This window comes from Pygoscelis adeliae, unplaced genomic scaffold, assembly GCF_000699105.1.
Source record: "Pygoscelis adeliae isolate BGI_AS28 unplaced genomic scaffold, ASM69910v1 Scaffold540, whole genome shotgun sequence".
Classification (NCBI taxonomy): domain Eukaryota; kingdom Metazoa; phylum Chordata; class Aves; order Sphenisciformes; family Spheniscidae; genus Pygoscelis; species Pygoscelis adeliae.
In genome coordinates this window covers 1-22,997 of record NW_008823935.1, presented here as the reverse complement: position 1 = coordinate 22,997, position 22,997 = coordinate 1, and positions in this window count along the sequence as shown.

Genomic DNA, 22,997 nt, shown 5'->3' with positions numbered 1-22,997 from the left:
CTGCCCAAGCAGCCAGATCTGTGGTGGTAGGGACACAGGAGGGTACCTCCCTGCACAGGTCTTCTAGCACCTCTTTAAGGATCTGTTGTCCACTAATTCGCCCCACCCCATATGGGGCCCACTGGCACTGTCCACCTCCATCACCTCTTGTAGCAACAAATCCCACTGCCAACTGTGGGCAGAAATATTTTCTTTCATCTGCTTTAAACAGATCTCCATCTAGTGCTCCCTGGTTCTAGTGTTATGGGATTTAGTGAGTAGAAGTTCTGAAGTCACCTTATTACTGCCTGCATGATTTTGTAAAGGACATTGCTTCTTTCCATGGCTGCAAAGTAAACGTCCCGAAGCAGTATTGGAGATTTCCATTCCCTTTGTTGCTTAGGGGAGCTGGAAGTCACAGACTTCACTACTCTTTTAAGAGAGTAGCACGTGTTTTACGCCGGCTTTTGATGACGAGTGGTATTTTCAGAAGGTTAGCTGCTGAGCTTCTCACAGGTACTTTCCACAATTAGCAGCTGTGCCTGAGGCATAGGAATTAGCTACTTCCCTAGCTTACGTGCTTGTGAAAATACTGCCAGGTACACACCTGTAATTTTTAGATCCCAAATGCCTTTGAAAAATCACAGGTCAGTTTTGAAAGCTACTCATGGTTGCTTTAAGCTGTGTAAATACTTTTCTTCTAGTAACCAATGTCTTGCTGTGGTTTTGAGTGAATCATTCAGAGGCTATTCTCATTAGCGCTCCCCTGTCATTTAGCCCTGAAATGTGTGGCACAACTTGCAGAAAAGTACAAAGCATTTTGATGCCGATCTTCAGAAAGTCTGGCCATGGCTACAATGGCATCACTATCTAGCCTGTACTAATACACTCTAAACCAGAATGGAAATCTTTAGCAATCTGCCCCCAAAATCTGCATACCAGTTTCTCCCTCTGGAAACAAGAGCCAATAAAGCAGGCTGACCCCAAAGGGACTGTATGCATATTAATTGGCCCGAGTTTGTAAGGTGCTTGGAGATAAAAAGTGTTATGTGGACTCTGGGAATGCAGCCAAAACATGACTCCCTGCTGGAGTCCGGAGTATTTCTGTGTTACTCTACCACAGGAATGATCTTTATATTCTCTTAAATCTGCTGGCTGCCTGTGTTGCGTTATTTCATCTTAGTTGTTGGAAAACAACTTGCTCAAGGCCTTGAGTCAGCAATAAATTAAGTTTTTTTAAACAAGAAAACATGGCACACCCAGTAGATCAACTGACCTTTAGCCCTGAACATAAAATTGAGAAGTGCATTATTATTTGCTTTGTGAGGCAACATGCAGCTCTCTGCTCCTTTGCATCCTCATGTGGTGCTGCTGGTGTTACTCTCGGCTAAGCTATTGCAGTGCCGCAGTGATTCAGGCTCTTCTCCTGAAGCATGTTAATAGGTTAAGTTCACTTCACAATTGTTAATTTTACATTATTTCAAAGGATGATTACATATTTATGTATTATTTATTACACAAATCTAGCATGATACATTATTTACAGCAGTATTAACAGTATTTATTATTTATTATGCTACTGTATTAATATATATTATTTCAAGCAAGACGTTTTCTAGTGTTGTTTGTTGATTCCAGTTATTGGACTTAATATTCTGCAGAGTAGACAGTACTGTCCTTTGGGCTGAGGCTGCTGAAATCTAATTACATTGGCCAAGAAATGTCATTCACTTTTGCCTTAGTAATATTTTATAACTTGGGGACAGATTGTGGTTAGCTCTGCCTGGGTATAAATGAACAGAAAGAGGGATGTGTGATATCTGCTCTTCCCATCTATATGGTGTACTCATGCGGAGTCCCACAGTTCCAACTATCTTTTTCTCTGCCTGCAAGCCTGGACAGACCCATAGTCTACTGCAGCTGCTACAGACATCCAGGGAGCTGTAGACACGGCCGTCCCCTTTGTTTTGCTCCCTCTGAGGGAAGCCAGAATCATGGTAAACATATTACACAAGCCCCAGTTGACCCTGGACACTGGCTAGCATCACCAAGTGGGTTAGGGACATGGTTTCTTGAAATGACATTGCTGTGGCAGCAAAAGCTCTAGCTTAGAGGTGGTTAGACCTTCACAAAAAGGCCTTGCTGGAATAAATGATTTTGCTGGAGAACAGAGCTACACCAACAACGGCACTTCCAGTCCTCTGTGGCTTAACCTAACCAACAGACCTCCTCTATTGGAGGAACAGGGTCTGAGACATCTGTCTCTGAGAAGATCTGCTCTTGGGTAGATCAGAAATAAACCTTGAGTGATTGTGAAGGGCTGGAAGACACCTTGTAGCAGAAATAGGCCATCTTCTGTTCCCACCCTGCCAAATGCACTGCCAGCCCACCTCTTCATACCTAAGGCCATGCCCAGGGGTCTGGTTTGCTTACATGTAGGTGGGCTTGTTCAAGAATTATCTGACCTTCCGTATGACTTGCTCCTTCTAACTCCTCCACCCTGGTCCCCTGTTCTTCAGGCTGGCATGCTTGGCTTGCACCTTCTCCCATGATGTCTCATTACAAGAGGCTCTGGAGTTCATTCTGAGACTTCCTTCACTCAGTGCTCACTATTTAACATGCATTTCTCACTTCTGGTAAGTGCTGAGGGAATGTAAATCTTAAAGAGAGTAGGTTAGGGGGCTCCTTACGCTAACTAATCTGTAATGGAAGCACTGTCCCAGGTGAGTTTCAGATATCATCTGAGGCTCCAAAGACTTTAGTGGCCTAAGCTGGTTTGCCCATTGCTGTACCAAACCTTTCTGCACTGCCCAGCTCCCTGTATGTCTGTGGGGTGTGTTATTTGTGTCCTGTTCTCTCCAGCTACTTTGTCTTTTTGTCTTTGGTCCCCCATAGTCTCCACAGTTGACTCTCTGTACCCAGACCTCTTCAGCATGCCAGCTTGTCTCCCCTCTTCTGGTCTTCCCAGCCTGCCTGACTATTCACTCTCTTTTGGTTTTGCTGTCTGCACCTGGTACACTAACACTGTCTCACTTTGCCTCTGTCGGAAAAGCTGTTGCGCATCCTGGTTAATCTTCATATTTTCCTGACTCATTCCTACTAACTGTGGTGGAAAACAGCTGTTTATCTCAATTAAATTTTGATTAGTAATTAGCATCTGTCATTATTATTCAGTTTCCTCCAGTGTCCCCTTCAGCTATTTTCTATGCTATTTTTTTACCTGGTTTCCATGAGAACCCTCTTACTATGTCTCCAGCCATCCAGCCCTGCCATATATTTGGTTCCTGTCAGGAAAGAGCAAATAGAGAGCTGTTTACTCTCAGGTAACATTTGAATTTGGGGCTTCAACTGTTCTAGCAATGCTCAGAATATGGTGACAGTCACCTCCTCAAAATATATCTGGGACACTCCACATGTCCATATCCTTCTACACCATAATAAATGGAAGTCTATCCCATAGCACACCATCAGTCTACGCCCAGCCTCTCTAGCTGAACAAAAGCTTTACAGATGTACCTCACATCTCCAACTGTAGCAGGGACCAAGGACAAAGAGGATCCCTCAGTATCCTTTTCCTTGGCACAACAGCTAACTTCCTTGCAAATCCCACCAAACAGCTTGTGTAGTGGGCAGCTGGACTTCAGGCATGACTCCTTCCTTCTGTTTTGCAGACTGGGCTTGTGAGAGCTCCTTCTGGAGGTTCCCTGAGCCATTCACTTGCAGTTTCCCTGAGACAATGAAATGGAAGAGAAGGGGCTGCTCCTCTCCGAGGGGTAATGTAGCTCCCTGGCATAGAGAAGCAATGGGCCAGGCTTTGCAGAGGTCCCAGCTGGGGCAGCCGGGTGACTGGCAGCCCCTTAGAAGCCAGGGCAGGAGCATGAGCCGTCAAAGTTTTGAGTGGCAATAAAGCACAACACGGGGATCTCCCAGTACCCACAGAGAAAAGAAGGTGCAACAAACTAAAGATGATGTAATTTGTGTGCAAGACAGTACAGAATAATGGCATACTACATACAGCCTCTGAGAAAAACAATACTAAATGACTGTTCAATTCACAAAGCTGTCCCTCACCACCCAGCAAGAATACATTTAAATGGCATTAGCTGGGCTTGGCATACATTAATAATTCAGATTTTACCAAAGCATGCATCAAGTCTTGTCCACTACAACCTTATAACGACATCAGTAATAATGTCTTTAGAACACAGTGGTTCAGCTGGTGGAGTATCCCTCTGTATGGAGACGCTTGTTTCAGTTCAGCACCTACTTCAGTTTAGGGACGTAGTCCTTACACTGCAGGCAAGTAACAAACAGCTGGAGAGAAGTATTTAAAACTGCTCCATGCAGGTTTGCGAGAGTATATCCCAATTTCATCTTATATCTACCCTAAACAGGAGCATGTGATATGAGGTGCAGTGCCTGTGCAGAGGTTTGCACCAGCTAAGTCAATTCAGTGTAATCTCGGCAAATGTCATTTAAGAAAAGTCCAAGATACAGCCATAAAGTCTTTGACATGCTTAGTCAGAAGCTTATGTAGTGCTGCTTGTTATTAGTTATTACGTATATGAAAGCAGTGTAAAAAAGGAAGAGGCAAACTCCAGTTCTTCAGGCAGATAGTAGGTGCAGCAGTTTCAGCTGTGCTACAATAATTACCACAAATGCTAGACAGGATGTATATGAAGTACTTGATAAGAAAAAACATGAAGAACTGCATGTTTTTAGCAAGGTTTCCTAAGGAATTGAGTCTTCTGTGATCTGGCGGCCTGCTCTGGCTGTGTCTGTCTCTCTCCTCCTTCTCAGTAACTTCCCAACTCTTTGACCATTTTCCGCCTCACCTGGCTGGAGGGAAAAGGCCTCAGAGATGAAGTCTCTAGAGGCTTTGTGAAAATAAACAACAGGATGGTCAGTGCTGTCTTCTCCCACCCTTCTTTCACCCAGGAAGCACTTGTATGTGAGTCCGCTAGGCAGGAGCAGAGGTGGAGAAATGGATAAAATAGGAGAAGGTGCTGAGAGGAGAGAGGAAGCTGGCTGTTAGCCAGGGCAGAGAGACATGGTGGTTCCCAAGAGCAGAGAGTGAAAAACATTTTTTGCATCTGTAGAGCAGAGGAGGTTTAGGAGAGGATGGGAAGTGAGGATGATTTAATGAACCTTAGACCAGTCTCTTTCATACTGAATCACTGCCTCTTTGCCTCTGACCTGTTTTGGCTTGAAGTTTGTTACTGCTTGGTCAGACAAGGTGAAGGAATGGCAAGCCCTAAAACTTACCCACTTTATCCAACTCATCAGCTTGCTTAAGAAAAGATATTACTTTTCCCTTCAAAAGTGTTCATATTCCATCTTTAGGCTGTCTGCAGCACTGCTGTTAAATTGTTCGCGTCTTCTGTTTCATATGCGGTACGCTACCTTATGCTCTCAGTGTGTTTTCTGATGCTGCCAGTTAGTCGACCTGCGTTGAATCCAGTCTGTAATCTGGAGATAAGAAGATCTGTCTCCCACATGTAGCCCATTAAACTATCTAGAAAGGGTTCAGATATAAGTATTTGGTGGAGCAGGCTTCTTAAATAACTTGGTGCTGTGGACAAGGAACCATGACTCATAACTCAAATGGAGGGTATGACGCTTGTGCAAACTTTGGGGTTTTATTTCTGGATTTTCTTTAAAACTTCGTCTCTTCTCTGCTCAGTAACTTCCTATCTTCCTTCATGAGATGTATTTGTCCCAGACATTCCTGGAGAGATGCAAATGCTTGTGCAAAGATGGGGCAGTTCTAAGAGGGACAAATCAGGGCTGTGAGGAAGACACCGCCACTCCAGGGAGCTCCTGCCTGACATTAAGGAGATCTCGTCAAATGTATTCTGCTCCCAAAGTTTGTTGTTTATGCTTGCTATTGTGTTCATGAGGTCTGTGATTCTGAAGCTAACTTAGATGTATACACTGACATCCATCACTGACTTTATTGGAGGTCACGTTTGGTCCAGACTGTTTGCAGATTAGGGGCAAACTGCTGCCGTGGAAGCACATTGCCATCACCTTCAGTGGAAGTTCACCACAGATAAGTGACCATCAAAAATACATTGAAAGCACTGAGAACCTTGTTAAAAATCCTAAAATACCATTATGTTTGTCAAGTACAGTCAGGTCTGGTTAATCACACCCTGTTTGCAAACATCCAGTTTTATCAGTTAAAAAAAAAAGAAGTCAAATCTCATTCACATGTCCTATTAAACTAGTTTCTGCTTTAATCTGTGGGATGCTGAGACAATGCCAATAAACCAAGCATGATTTAATCAGCTCTGACTGTTTTGATCTGACAAGAACCTTCATTTGGAGGCTGATTACTCAGCTATCCATAGAATATTCATGGATCTTACAAGATATTCAGCTCTCCCTCTATACTTGCCAGAGACTTCTGCTGGAATTATAGGACTTGTTGCCTGACACATATGGAAGAATAATATTAGCTTTTCCAAATGCTTTTAGGAGTAACAAAGCAGAATCAAATTATGATCTATATTCAGACAAGTCTTTCAAAACTTATGCAGGCTGTTCATTGTTTCTTCAAGCATGGGAGAGATTCCTTCTCTCCAAGGGATGGCTGCTAAGGGGCTGTATGTGGGACACAGCTCTAAATATTCCTCTTGTGTAGGACGCTCACTTGATGATCAAAGACATTCGTGGTTAACAAATTTATATTTTGCACCTTTCTCTAATTTAAAGCCAAAGAGCCACTTGAATGCCAGTGGTGCCAATCAGTATTTTTCTGCTACCGCTGTTGCTTGATCATGTATTTTATGACCTTACCTATCTCAGGTTTGCCCGGCTTGTGTATGTTATTCAAATATTCTTTGAGTCTGCTTATGTAAGGAATGTTAATTGAGGGGAAAAAATAATCACTCCAGTTCACAGAAGTATTTGCAAATGCGGGTCACCACTTTTGCCTGGATTTTGCAACTGTGTTGCAAAATTAGATCATTTCATGTTTGGTTGATATAGTGTAGTTATAATCATATTTATTTTGACTTTTCCTGATTCTAATCATTGAGAGTTTCACTACCAGCTGCCACAATGTCTGCTGTAGCACTGATGGCTTTTAAATGTAACTGGGTCAACTGCTTTTGTTGACAGATTTTAACTATGCATCAAAGTTAGCAGCCTCTTTCTAACTTGCTTGGATTAAAACCCTGGCATGAGGTATGTGTGGATGGTGCTTTTGCAAAGACCCACAGCCCAGCTGGTGAGGGCCTGGGCTGGGACAGGAGGGGGCTGTGCTGGGTGGTCCTCACCACAACCGTGCCTCTGCAGCAGCTCTAGGCAGGCAAAGCCGTAACACAGTCACTTCCAGCTGAGCTTCAGGTGTAAGAGTGATCCCCACTAAGCCGCTGGGTTGAGTCGTTTATTTAAAGGTACGTGTGACAGAGGAGTTTTCTAGGTCTTGGGATTTCATGGTTTTAATCTGATACTTGCTACAAAGGCCACCAGAGTGAATTAAAAGATCCCTGTTGCCTCCCACTTTGCAAATATATTCAGATGTACACTTTTCAACAATTAGCATTTTTGATAAAAAATGGAGGAGTAACTCACTTTTTATTTTCCATTGAGAACTAGGTCCTTAAAGGTTTAGCATTAGCAGATTAAGCTATTTCAGTGAAAATAAACAAAATGTTTATATACAGAATCTTTCTCATTGGTAAAACGCACTTTTTTTCTCACTCATATCACTCCAGAGAGCTTGAATTCAGGAACTTTAGGTTTTGCCCAGAACTTGCTATGTCAATTCTCTTTTGATCAGGCTATACCATTACAGACAGAAGCGGAAATGATCAGAAGATTACTATCTACTGTTTTGAAATACTATTTTTAAATGAAAGAAAATTTGTTACATGAATATGGACATATGAGCAAGCAGCCTCCCATCCCCAAACCATGTGTCATGCTTAGTTTTCTCAACATTTACAGAAGGTAAAATTACTAGGTTTTGTGTTTCAGTGTTTTTCTTCCACTGAAGACAATGGAACAATCTTCCATCGATTTTGTGGGGTCATGATTTGGCCCCTACTGACTTTATTTCTCTTTTCTCACCTCTTTCTTTTGCACAGCAGGTAACATTATAGCTTCCATACAAAGGATACAGCCTGCAAAATAGCACCTTGACTAAGGAAGGAGAATGATTTAAAAATTAATGGAGAGAACTATTACTTTTCTGTACATACTGTACTGTACACAACTCTGAAAATTATAGTTCCGATTATTTTAACACACCAAAGCCTTTTTTTTTAAAGGTGCCACTTTCCAATTTTTGTTCTTGTTAATAATTTAACAGTTAAGATGCTGTAAAAGTAATTTACTTCGTTGTATCTGTTTCTCCACAGTGAAACAGTTGGTTTGTTTGCTTTTTTTTTTTCTAACTTTCAAGAGTGTAAAAGGGAACGTGTCCTCTGATTATGCAGGTTTCCCATAGAATCTGTCTTAAGAATTTATAGCTGAAAATACTGAAACACGTCACTTAGGGATTATGTAACAGAGGAAACGGAAGGATCAGCCAACATTCCCCAGAAACCTATTCCTTGAATTTCTATCCTGTTCTTGTGTGTCAACCTGGAGAGGCTGTAAGATGAGGGAAAGACGTCCTGGTTAGCCAATGCTGTGTTAAACTGCCTCTGCATTTGCTGCTAAAGGTCATTTCAATAAGGCTATTTGACCTGAAGAGGAATCTGATGGTAAAAAGACCTTTTTTTCCATAGTGCAGACATATGTCCAAGTAGCTAACTGTGGTTGATACTGCACCCTCCCTTGGGGCTAACTTTGATGAGATGCAGCACTCACCAGATCCCTGCTTGGTCTCCATAGGGTTTTACATAGAGGTTTCTGTTTAAAATTATACCATTTCTGGGTGTCCTGGTTTCAGCAGGGATGGAGTTAGTTTTCTTCCTAGTAGCTGGTACAGTGCTGTGTTTTGGATTTAGGGTGAGAACAATGTTGATAACACACCGATGTTTTAGTTGTTGCTAGGTAGTGCTTACACTAGTCAAGGACTTTTCAGCTTCCCATGCTCTACCGACTGATAAGGCTGGAGGTGCACAGAAGCCGGGAGGGGGCACAGCCAAACTGGCCAAAGGGATGTTCCATACCATGTGACGTCATGCTCAGTACATAAACTGGGGGAAGCTGGCCGGGGGGGCCGCTGCTCGGGGACCGGCTGGGTATCAGTCGGTGGGTGGTGAGCAATTGCATCGTGCATCACTTGTTTTGTATTTTTTTTTTTTATTATTTCAATTATTAAACTGTTTTTATCTCAACCCACGAGTTTTCTCACTTCTACTTTTCCAATTCCCTCCCCCATCCCACTAGGGGTGGGGGAGTAAGCAAGTGGCTGTGTGGTGCTCAGTTGCCGACTGAGGTTAAACCATGACACTGGGAAAACGACATGATCTATGTCTCTTTCAGCCACCACTCCATGTTTTTAAGGAATTGGGTCCATTTTCCTGCTGCTGAAGCTCTCTTTTTCTGTCTCCTCTCTACTCTCTTTCTTTTTTTATTCACAGCTTTCTCATCCTCCCATGCCGTACCCCATAACCTTCTGTCTGCTCCCAAAGGTGCCACCCACCATTTTAATTCAGAAGTTAATAGCTTTGCAGCTGCCTGCAGGGTTGTAGCCTAACCCTGCCTCATGTCCTCCCAGAAAGCTGGCCATGGGGAGCTGGAGCATTACTTCTCTCTATGTCACCAGTCCACCCCCCAAAACTCAGGAATTAAGCTCCCGTTGTCACTGAACTCGCTGCTGCTTTCACTGCGTCACTCAGCATGAGGCTGCAAACTTTCTTGTATTGTGCCACCACTGTTATTGCATTGGTTGAAAATGTGAAAACCACTGTGTTCAACCCAGACAGCCTGATCCTGTATTGCAGTGGCTCAGGAAAAGCCTCATTACAACAGACTGGCTAGCTGAGTCTGCAGCTGAAATCAGGTCTTGTTCCTCTGCTTATTTTCATTGCATCTTCTTTCACTGTCCAATCTGAAAATACCTCTCTGCCTGTCCTTACACTTCTAACTTTTTTCTCTCCATGTGGCTTGACTGCTGACTTCTCTGAGCACCATCCAACCATGCAGGCTGTCCGGTGACGGCACAGCCTCCTCCAGCAGCATCACTGTCCATCAATCCACCACCAGCTGCTGTGTGATTTTGGCAGAGCAGCTCTTCAGTAAGGACCTTCACTGGAGGGTTTGCAGCTCTACTGCGGTTGCAGTCATGCCCATGGCTGTGGGAAAGAAAGCGCTTGGATGGCAATGCCAAGTTTTGGGGTCATGGGTGATACCATCCTGTTTCTGCATCCCCATGGTGTGTTACACCTGTCCCACATTGCAACCATGTGGTCCCCTCCTGAGGAGCCCCCTCAGTGAAGGCAAAGCCAAAGTGCAGCTGCAATGAGCTATGTGCGTGGTACTGCCTGCCAAGGGCTCAGTCCTGCACCCAGCAAAGTCAGCAATAAAACTACTGGCTCTCACTGGATGGTAAGACACAGAAAGTGCGTAAGTATTATGCTACACTTTGGAAAGCAAAATAAAAGCAGTTTCTGACAATCACAGTTATTTTATGTCCTGTCTGGTAAAAGAAACCATATTAAAATGCACTGAAAGAAATGAGGATACTGTTCCAAAAGTCTGACTTTTGTGCAGGAAATGTGGATGAAGACTAATATCTATTATATAGAACAACATTTTTCATGTCATACCAGACAGATAGAAAACTTTATTTTGAAAAGTTGAGTCAATACAGTTGTTATCAAAGGCCATTCTAATATGTACTGTTCTTCAGCCGAGGGACCACATAAAAACTTTCTGAGTAAGTACAGCAAAAACTTCAAAATGTCTACTAAAACTTTGAAAACCATTTCAATATTAAGTTAAGGGGCCCCATTTTCCTTTCAGCTGTGAAGGTCTGCATCAATGGCATTGCACTGCTGTGGTAGAGAAATAATTTGAGTGGGTTTTTTTAATTATCTTACAATGGAATAGAAGCAGAATTAGTTAAACCACAAAATCATAGGAAAACAAAATCTATTTTAAGTCAGTTGGGTCAGTGCCAAATTAAAGCTAATAGGAATTTTTTGATCCACCCAAGAGGTGTCTCATTTAAACGATTGCTGTCCTTCTCCACATCAGAAAAGCTTGTGACTCATATCCATTTCCATTCTTAATCTCATACATACGCTTTAATCATTAGCTTCATAGTTCATAAATAGTTGCTAATATGAACCTATTTCATACATTTTAAAACTGTTTCAACTTGTACAAACTTTATACAAATCCCTTCACATGCTGCACAGAGTAAATAGAAGCTCAATGACTATAATACCCCAAGGAAATCTGTGACTATAAAAAGTTCCTAAATTTATTCTTGGATGGGATACTCCAACATATCTAAGTCGTCAGGGAACACATATTCCATCAACTCTGAAATAACAAGCACGTGTTAGAAAATTCCATTTCTTGCCAAGAAAACTTTGAAATGGCTATCTAAAAGCTACCTACATGCCCAAAGAAATACAACCCCAGATTTCTGTACACTGGTACCTGTAATTTAGCAGTGAAATCATAGAAAATTCTTTCTTGTAATAATGCATTTAGAGTAAATATAGAAAATAAGCATATTTGTCACAGAATGAATCCAGTAATTTGAAAAATAATAGTAAGTTACTTGGGCTACAGGAAAAAATGTCCAGTTTATTAGCAAACATTTCCATTCTGACAAAATTCTGATTTCTCATTTGTTTTTAATAATACTTTTTTCTCTATGTTTAAAATGTGGGGGAGTTGTTGAGGTTTTTTTGTTCTTTGACTTGCCAGCACATACCTAGTAGAAAAAAAAAATCTCAGAAAATTCAAATTAACATATCTTAAATAGTTTTTCTTTAGAAATAAATATAAATGTAAATGTAAATAAATTATATAAATATAAATGAGTAATAAACCTATACATATACTTATTTATACTTACACTTACACTTACACATATACATATGCATACACATATACGTATGCAAACTGGCTGACCCCAGGCAGGCCAGGACCAGAGATTAACGTCACAGCATTGATGAAGAACAGCAATGCCTTGGTTCCAAGAAATACAGAAAAAATACAGAAGATATGAGGGCAAAATCATGTCTCGCCTGCCTTTTTGCCTGCTGTGATTTCTGTGGTGGCTGGGAAGTTGTGAGAGCCTACAGGGACCTTTACAGTTCCCTGAATAATATTTGCAATAATGTAGTTGGCAAAGGGACACGTTTTGGTTAACATCTATATGAAACTCCGATTTGTGTGGCAGACACTGAATGCCATCAATGAGCAAGCGACGTTGCTGTTCCTACCCCCCTTTTCCCACGTGAAGGGCCCGTTAGCAATAGGCATACACCAGCTCCTGCATCAAAATGATGTGTATGCAAAGGGTGTTGGTTGTGGTTTTGCTTGCTCAGGTGTGCAGGGTCACATCAGAACAAGCAAATGCTGGAGAGCTGTATGGAGCACGTGGGAACGTCTAGGACCTGGAGCAAAGTGGGCCAGGGCTCTTTTTTTTCTCTTCCTTCACTTCTTCATGTTTGTCATGTAAGACTTACTTCAGTATTTCTGCATCTTGTCCCAGCAATGACCAGGCAAGATTCAGGAAGAATCCCACTGAAATTAACTTCTAAATCATATTGACTTTGGTGGGAGTCAAGTTAGACTTAAATGCAAAGACGCAGAAAAGCACACAGTGGTGTTTTCTCATGTTTCTATAAAATGTTGGATCCAAAGCTTGAGGATCCCAGTATTTTGGGCTGAGCTGAGCACTCCCAATTCCCACTCCCAGTTTAGAGCTGGAGGGGTCTCTCCGGAGCAGGTCCTCTCTCACTGGGCAATTACAACCCAATTGAAACTTCAATGTAGGGCTTGAAAAAAGAGGTTCGGGATCTGTTGTAGCAATCAACATCTATAGAAATGTGAAATGGAAATGAAATTAGTTTGGGTGGAAGCAGCCACTGATTGATAGACTACACTGACAATGCATTGCTGGTTCCTGTGAATGGAACCAAAGCTAATGGAGAAAGCCCAGGTCTATTAGTGGAGATGGCCCTTTCCACATGGGTCTTGTACCCCTGTTATGGGAGTGGTAGTGGTTCATATCCAGGACATTCTTTTTTCATTCTTGGAACTACTTCCTAGCATCTGTTGCATTCATGCACCAAACATTGGTAAAAAAGAAGCATTGAAGTCTGTTGAGTGCATTATATGAGTTTTAAGAATTATCTACTGTATTTATACAGTTGACCTGTGTGAATATAAAAGCATGTCTCTGGCTATGGTCTGATGGAAATAAATGTCAATGTTTGTATGTTTTTGAAAGAGATTTATTGTGGCCCTCTGCTAAATTTTATGCTAGTTAAGAGGAATATTACAGCACAAGAAGAATCTTCCATACCTTTAAGGTACAAACATAGGTGATCTTTAAAAAACTGTTCCTTCCATTAAACCATGAAACTTAAAAATGATGTTGCAGCTTGGTGGTCTGAGTAAAGTTCTGGGAGTTGGGCAGCTCTGAAGCTTCTGCTTTTGGATGTGGCCAGGATGCTTTTGTGGTCCTTGGTTTTAGCTACCCCAAAAATCCTTAGGCCCCTAGTGCAACTGTGCTGAACTTGTGTAAGATTGACGACTTTTTACCCAGGATAGCACATTTAGAGGAAAACTCATGCATTTTTATTTTGATAATTGGCTCTCCATTCAGTCAGCAGGCTGGTCTGACACACTTTTCAACAATTTGATTGTGAAATCTGATGCAAGAGAGGCAGTGGGAACACGTCAGAGGCAGGGAAAGCAAGAGGGACTACCTCCTTCACTTACTACATGCATTTAGTACACCAGAGCACGTTTAAGGTGCCCTAATCTCCTGCTTTTAGATTTGCCACATCTGTTGGCAGGAAGAATAGCTTGATTTTAACCAGCTGTGTAAAAGTCATGCTAACTCAAGTCAACTCATGTAAAATTCAAATAAATGCTTTTATTTCCAATTTCCAAAACAGTCAGCACGAGTTTAAAAAAAGTAATGCTGGAGAAATGAAATAAAACTACACCTAGTTTGCATATCCCCAAGATCAAAGCTCAGAGGTCTCCTTTAATTTAACTTTTCGGGAGACAGTTGATGCTCCTCCTGATGACAGTCCTTACAACACCTTAGAACAAGGCACAAATCCCCTCAACACTGGTGATTCACCATCTGCATTCCACTATCAACTAGCTTTATCCATTGAAACTTTAATTCAATATCAGTTTGTAGATTTGCAGGCTGACACAAACATCTAGATAGTGTGTGTTCATTCCACTCATTACTGGCTTTTGATTGAAGCCAGATGTGATGGTGGTCCATAGATCTGTGCAATAATAAGTTTGGGGTGATTGAGATACAGCAAAAGGGAAATGGCAGATCTGGGGCTGAGAGAGAAACAGCCTGGGGTCAGACGGACTGTGTGGGTAACACAGTGACTCAAATGACCCTGCTTTAAGGAGCAGGCTCACTCTCTCCAGCTTGCCCTGCACACTGAAACTGGGGTGCATGATGAAGTTGAGACGTGGTGTGGTTTGGGAAGCTGGCTCAGGGGCCCCGTACTGCTTGGGCACCAGGTTGTGCCCATCTGTCCATCTAGATGCTGACAATTAAGTAGTGCTGCTGCAAAAGGTCTCTGTGTGAGGTCTCCAAGAGCCCTTTCCCTGGGATCACTTCCTACCGGCCTTCTCATTGGGATTACCCCTGTTTCCAGCAGCTCTTACTTCACCTCTCTGCCAGAACGTAAGAGCTGATGCTCAGTGACAAGCATCTGACTGCAAATATGGGACCTCACAGAGAATCTTCCCAGCCCTGTTTTGTAGAAACCAGTGAGGCAGGCAAACAGCCAGGCCCTCTAAAAACTCCCCACAGGCCTGAGCTGCTTCTCCACAGGCACTGCACCATGCAAAATGTTGGCCTGAGTGATGTGAATACTCTAAGGGGGTCTAAAATCCATAAAATGACAAAATCACTTCAAGACAGTGGGTGACATTTTGCCTTTCATCTCCTACAGTGCAAGTCCTTAACTTCACAGATAGCAAAATGTCACACCTCCTCCTGTACCTGTTGCAGATAAAGCAAAATGTGTAAGGAAAACTTCCCTGTTTAAGACACTGTATAACTGAAGGAAAGTTGTATTAGGCTGAAAGCCAGAATTTCTAAGAGTATCTCTTCCAAAGACTGTTGCTAATATTTCCAGAAGGCACCACTGTCATTACTGAGCTAGGCTTTATGTTCTTCTGCCAGGGAAGAGAACCTAGGTCTCTAAAGTGACATACCTAAAGTCAATTCCCTCTGCATGCCAAATTGAAATTCCTGATTACACAATCTGCAAACCCAACTCTAATCCCCAGGCTGAGAATACAACCAAAGTATCCTGACACCCAATGTTACATGTGGCTCCCTCACAGCTGATTTACCTCTAGGATGCAGCATATGTTCTGTGGGTTTCTAAGGACTGCTCTGCGTGCTGCATAACCACCTAGGTGCTCCTCCATGTGGTGTCTACAGTGTTTCTGAAGGCTCCAAGTCCATTACTTTCATCAGATGGAGCAGAACCTCATGGGCCTTGGAAATTAAGCTATTGCTTTTTTCACCAGAGGAATAGTTCCTAACTTGGAGTAAAACTTATTCATTTCTGCATTTAGACTGAGAACTTCATTCAGCAGGGCTGTTACACCAACATCTTTCACCCAAATCTCCTTGCCCTGGTGCATATATACAGCCAATCTGCAGTCACTGGATGCTCACCAGTTTCCTCTGCAGCTTCTCAGGATGAGGGGTGCCAAGCAGGGCACTCTGCTGAGCTCTTCTGCTGGCACTGGGGTCGCAGAGATTCATGTCTTTCACTGTTTTCCAGCTGGCACCAACTGCTTCTTAAAGATGAAGGTAAAAAAAAAAATCCAGCAGATGTAACTGTGGTGCAAAGTTTCTGCAAATACACGAGTTACTTCTTGAGTCATTTGCGCCAGACACCACATATGGAGATGCAGGAAGGTTGGAAGACGTCCCTTCGGATCAGTGGAGGCAGCAGGCAGCTGCTTGTTTGGGCCTGAGCACCATAAGGCACTGAGGGAAGGGACTGAAGTTACGTATCCTCAAACCCTCAGTGACGGAGCAGTCCAGTGTGAGTTAAATAGACAGTGTCAGCCGAGACACTCAGCTTTGACAATAAATTTCCTTGCTTTCATGGATCTAAAGTAAATCAGACTTTACAATGTACCCCTTAATGTAACTTTAATGCAGTTTTTGTGCATTAATTCCCTTCAGGTCCAGTCTTTGTCATTAATATTGTCTATTGGCAAACAAAGAAGGATTTCTTAGAAAAGAACCTTGCCAGCTGAGGAAAATGTTTGATTTGCCTTGGTGTTGCCAAGCATTTTTATTTGCATTTTTCAAGGACATTTGAACAAACAAAAGTGTATCTCTGCAAATTTAATTTTACAGCCAGTGTCCCTGCTTGCAGTCTTGCACTGTACCTATTAATTTCAATGTCTGTAATTAAAAATTGCAGGGAATATGTGCAGGATTAATAGCTCCTAATTTTCATTGACGAGTTCTAAACACTGATCAGTAAAGGGTTCACAGAACTGGCTTTCCCTGTGCTTTGTTTTGCCTAGTGCCAGATTTTGTCTGAGAACCTAGTTCAGCTTATCACACACATTAGTGTTTATAACAGCTATATTGGCACAGACAAGATACAGGCGGCGTTTCAGAGTCCTGTGTCTGTGCTGGTTCAGTGTACAATACTTGTACCTCTCACAAATTCAGAGTCTGGGCTCCTGGGAGCTGATTACAGGAGAAGATTAAAAAGGCTGTCTTCCACACACATGTTCAGAAGCAATGGATGGCATCTGCAAGACTGAACCAGCACACATCTGCTCAGAAAGGAGGAAAATATCCCCCAATTAGAAGGGCACCATCACTGGTTACTAGGGAAAAACTTTGGAAATGCTATGTATGGCCACATTCACATATATATATACAGACACATATATATACACACACACACATACACATACTCATAGGCTTGTATGTGTGTATGTATGTGTGTTTATATATTTAGAGACACATATTTAAATATACGAGTTGTATGTTTAAGAAAGACTATTGACACAGAAAAGTGAGGCACCTTCTTCATTTTAGGCATCCAGCAGCTGGAAGAGGCGCCAAACCTGTCTACATCAGGTCATGGGGAGAAGTAGGCAGCCCTGGTGAGGCTCAGCACACCCAGCAGGATAAGGGGAGCAGTCATGAAGGTCTATGGGCAGAATGGGTGACACAGGTAGGAGTCAGGGATGGAGGGAGAAGCCTGATGCTCAGTCCTCCTCTAAAGGTTGTTTATGCATTTTATGCACTGGCTACATAAAATAAGTAAATAGTGATAGAAAAGGAATAAGAATGCAAGGCATTCTTATTACCGACTGTGCCTTCCCTGTAAGTGTTCATTACAGTAACCTCCTCTCCTTAACCTTTGGCCAAAAAGAGCCTAGGCTGTAGGTAAGGTTCACTTCTCAAAAGGAAATGAACCCTCTAAGGCAGAAGTGGAAATTATAACTGGGTCTTGGGGAAAGAACTAATCACTCTGCTAGGACAGAGAAGATAAAGGAGCAACTCCTTCCTGCAGCTGTTTTATGAAGTAGAATCTGCCTTTATGTGTACGCGGAAACCACCTCTATAGGTTTGGGTCAGAAGTTTGGAGAAAATCTACTGGATATTGTCCCTGGAGGTCACAGGGGCTGTGCAACTGCAAGGACCCTCTGGAAACCTCCATGGCCTTGCTCAGAGCAGGGTCAGCTTCAAAGTTAGATCCAACGAATTAAACCCTGTCACAATAGAGATGGTTTTCTGCAGGTGCTGAAATTTTAGGAGGATTTTAAGGTTAAAAAAAATAAAATGATATGTTGGGGACAACAATCACTGAGATGAATCTGAAAGCATCTCCTGTTACCAGAAGAAAAGAAAATCTCTTTGTATTATAAATGCATTATTATCATTCTTTTATTCAACCTGCTTCAGAAACACTGGACCAAATGCTGCTTATCTTGCTCAGGCATGTGAACTCCTCTCACAGGCACATTAATCTCTTCATGAGTTAAATGAGAATACAGCCAATAAAATAGTCCCCACAGAGTTGCTGCTCTCTACCTCTGGGTTCAGTGTTGCTTCGGGGTTAATTTTGTTCTGTCGAGCAAGGACAGGGTGGTGACCAGAGCTCAGAGGGGACACATGTGAAAGAGACAGAGCTGAGTGCTCAGAGCTGGGGACACAGAGACTGAAGGTGGGTGGTGGTGGAGGCGGACAAGACAGTGGGGCAGGTGTCACCAGTTGAGGCTCCTCAGCGCATGTCAGCTAATTAGTAATTAACAGACACGTACTGGGGTATGTCACTTTTGTCTTTTGGTTCAAGCTTCTTCTTTAACTCTCCTGACAGTGAGATGTCCCAGATGGATGAGATAACAGATGTGGGTGTGATGGAGGTTGAGCTGCAATGGCCAGACATTAACTGGCTCTGGCACAAGGTGCAGGAGTAGGTGCATGGGACCACATTTAGTTCTCCTCTCCTTGGATAACTCAACTGTCATGTTCCTGGGAAAGGGTCCTGCTGCTGCAAGTCACATCTGGGTCCCCATGTCCTCAGGTGTAGCCAGTTGTCTGGAAGAGTGGTGAAAGTAGCCACAAAGTGTCTGACTCTTGAAGAACTGCATATGGTGCCCTGGTGATGAACCGACTGAGCACCTCTGATGAACAGCAAACAAAGAAACAGAAGGTGACAGGACACTGGACCTCAGAGAAGGGAGCTTGGTTTGCATGTTTAATCAATTATTTCCCTATGTCACTTCATTGGCAGCAAGCTGGGCAAGAGAAATCCTGTCAAGGTCAGCAGATAGGCTGCTGAGGCAATGAGTTCACATGTTAAAAGCTTCAGCAGCTGAAACAGATGTTAATCTGCATTGCACGTGTACACGCAGGTAAACTGCACAGGGTGCAGGAAGGTCGGCTGGTCCCGGTGCAAAGCACACACTGCCTCGTTGGGGGTCCTGCGTGTGGCTGCAGACCCAGCATACACATCCACACACATGCATATGCATATCAAACAGTTAATGGTAGATAATAGCAAAACTTAATGAGTTTTCCACCCCTTCTCTTGAAAGCATTTGCATTTTTTTAAGTCAACTTCCCATTTCTTTATGAAAAATTTTCAAAAGCTGTATTCTTGTGTCAAGCTCTAGGTTTCCATGTAAGTTCAAAGTAATGATTGAACTTGGCATGTCTGCCAGCTGTGTTGTTGCAATTTCTACAGAGGAACATCGAAGGTCTGTGTTAGTTTGGGACTCACAAAAAGTAATTCATTATGCATAATGGTGATGTTGGCAGTGCATGCCAAATGGTTAAATCTAATGTAGCATACAGTTTCATTAAGGCACAACAAAATTAATCTATCCCTTCCCACCAGGAGGTTTAAACAAAAGCAATGGGGAAGGAGATGCATGTAAAAAGCAGCAATTCATTAATGAAATGAAGACATGTAAAATAATTAGGCTTATAACAATAGATTAGAGGACTAAATTAACCCTTTTATTTTCTGTGCAATATGTGCAAGCCAGAACCCTAGCGTTGGACATTATGTAACATTCTTAAGTGTCTTCTGATTTCCTTCCAGGGAAGACATGCACAAGCAGATCAAAATGAAGCCACTGGTTCCTTTTAATAACTTCATTCTGTCTTGCAGAAACTGCCCATAGTGACTATTTGCATTCAAAGTCAGTGGCTTGACTTTGGATCTCCAGTGGGAAATTGCAAATGAAAGGGTTAACTCAAAGACTCAGGGAGAAAGAGCTGCCACTAAACTGGTGTACAACAACTTGTGTAATTAATAATACTGAAACTAAGGGAACAACGTAACTCAATGGAGGGATGGATTGTGCCTGATTAGTAATGATAGTAAAAGGGACAATTGTCTTTTCTTAATAACTCCTGTGTCCCCAGTAACACAGGAGAATTTTTTAAACAACTGTGTGTCTAAACAGTATAGATGCTGCTTGCTTAAAGGCACAAAGGAAAGAGAAATGTTTAAAAATAGGCTACATTTATTCAGGATAAGAAAATTGCCAAATGCACAGACCTTTGAATTAACCAAGTAATCAAGAAATTCCTTGGCCTTCTGTACTTTAATTTTCTAATTTAGCTGAACACAGCAGGAGCTTTCCCTATATTTTCTGTTTACAGCTCTCAGCTCTGTCCCAGAGGGAAGAAATCCTCCTAAGAACCCAGCAGTGCTTAGGGGATGAGGTGAATTCAGGGCACAGAGAAGCTTTTGGGGGAGCTCTGCAGTGACTTCAACCCTGGGGAGCACGGGACTCCCACCCCCAGGGCTCTCCGATGGACCGCACCAGGCTGTGGAGCTGAAGTCTAGTCTGCATGCAGCATTGCCTGGATGTGAGTAATGAAGCACAGATATCACGTGCTAACATTTTGTCCCACTGAGCACCCAAAGCTGGAATGCCGGCATGCTTTGAAACTCATGTGAGAGTCCATGGGAACTAGCAAGTATATAAGGTGACATTAAAAGCCTCAACACGTGCGTTGAGAACCCAGTATTTCTCCCTACTCTCCAAAATGACTCTGCCAGCATCTAGAACAGGAAACAAGGTTTGCAAACAGCAGCAGTATCACAAGACATAGCCTTGTAGGTAACATGAATTTATCACCCCAAGGGAAATACGTCACACCAAACTTAACAGCAAGGCTGTACCCCAAAAGAGACAGGAGATTCAGAAGGCCTTGGGCAAGCAGCCGCAATGGCAGAGCAGGTGGCTGCACCCAGCACCCTACCATTGCAGACCAATGCAACAGTGCAGGCCACACCACAAATCAGGTGGACATGGCTGATAAGTATCTGAGATGAGGCATTGCCTGTAAGGTTTTCTACTAATTATTACTGTTAATTGTGGCTGAAGAAGGAAGATGTGGGGAGCTATACATTTAAGAGGCTTTGGTCTGAGCCAGCTGGAGCTAATTATCTTGTACAGCCCCTCATCCTCTGTGCTGATCACTTCTAACTCTGATGCTCAGTCTGTGGCTCTGAGGAATTTCTGGGCAGGGAAATAGCACAGAGATGGGGAAAAGTGATGGACTTGGTTCAGACTGAGGTAATGTCGTGGTTTAACCCCAACCGGCAACTAAGCACCACACAGCCGCTCACTCACTCCCTGCCCCAGCAGGATGGGGGGAAGAGAATTAGAAGGGTAAAAGTGAGAAAACTCATGGGTTGAGATAAGAACAGTTTAATAATCAAAATAAATAAATAAATAAATAAATAAATAAATAATAATAATAATAGTAGTAATGAAAAGGAAAATAACAAAGAGAGTGAAATAAAACCCAAGAAAGACAAGTGATGCAAATGAAAACAATTGCTCACCATCAACCGACCAATGCCCAGCCAGTCTCCAAGCAGCGGCCCCCCCGGCCAACCTTCCCCCTAGTTTATTGCTGAGCATGACATCATACGATGTGGAATATCCCTTTGGTCAGTTGGGGTCAGCTGTCCCAGCTGTGTCACTCCCAAGTTTTTGTGCACGCCCAGCCTACTCGCTGGTGGGATGGGGTGAGAAGCAGAAAAGGCCTTGACTCTGTGTAAGCACGGCTCAGCAATAACAAAAAAAAACCCTGTACTAGCAACACTGTTTCCAGCACAAATCCAAAACGTAGCCCCATACTAGCTACTATGAAGAAAATTAACTCTACCTCAGCCAAAACCAGCACAGGTAAAGTGAAATCTTTTTGAATCGTTCTTTCCACACTGGGATTTCCCTTATGTTTTCTAGAACTGCAACCATTTTAGGGGGCTGACTCTCTTCAATCCAGTGTCCTTGTACCTTGACTGATTTCAAGGGAGACATATAACTTAAAGTGCCTAGATACTGGTGCCTGATGTAGGAGACAAGGACATATTGATTTTATTGGGGCACTGTTATCTTGGAACGCAGTGACATACCTCCTCTGAAGTCTCCAAGAGGAGAACGGCAGTACTGCAGGTATCTTCATTATTTAATGGGTCTTACTTAGTGAAATTGATACACATCCTTCTCTCCTGGCCATTCTCTTATCAAGCTGCCTAAATGAGGTATACCCATATACTTGATGAATTGGCTTTGGTGATATTGTTTCAGAGTTAGCTGACAAGCGTTAAAATGTATGGATTCCAATGTAATTTCTTACGTAGTCACTATGTTCATTGTTATTGATTAAGTGGGTATTTTAAAGATAAATGTGAAGAAAATATTTTTATTTTTTTATTTTATTTCTTGAGCGGTGGTGGCATGTCACTAAACTGGCTCTGTGCCCTCTGTATAACTCATTAAACTAAGTGGTCACTCTACAGCTGGTGACTTGAAAACTCCTGAACCTAGAGGTAAATGTTGCTAGTTCATGGCTGGCAGCCAGAAGTCCTCTTTGTCTGGAAAGCTGAGATATATCTAAGCCGTTCTTAATTTTTAAGGGTACAACTCATCTTAACCTCTTAATTGCAAAGATTTGCCAAGATGTATCTGATATATCTTAGGTAATGGTGACACTTGGGTAAAGATGCCCTATTTTAGAATAAAATAGTCTTACAGAGATGAGCCAGGGGCTCCTGAGGTAATAGGAGCCCACCAGTGAAATAACCCAAAGGAGTTAAGGTCTGTTCCTCTAAAAAGATGACATGGCTGACAGCCCAGCTGAAGTGCCTCTACACCAATGCACACAGCATGGGCAGCAAACAGGAGACGTTGGAAGCCAGCATGCTGCTAGAAAGCTATGACCTAGTTGCCATTACTGAAACTTGGTGAGATGAATACCATGACTGGAGAGCGGCTATCAATGGCTACAGGCTATTCAGAAGGGACAGGCAAGAAAGGAGGGGCAGAGGCGTTGCCCTCTATGTCAAGAAATGGATAGA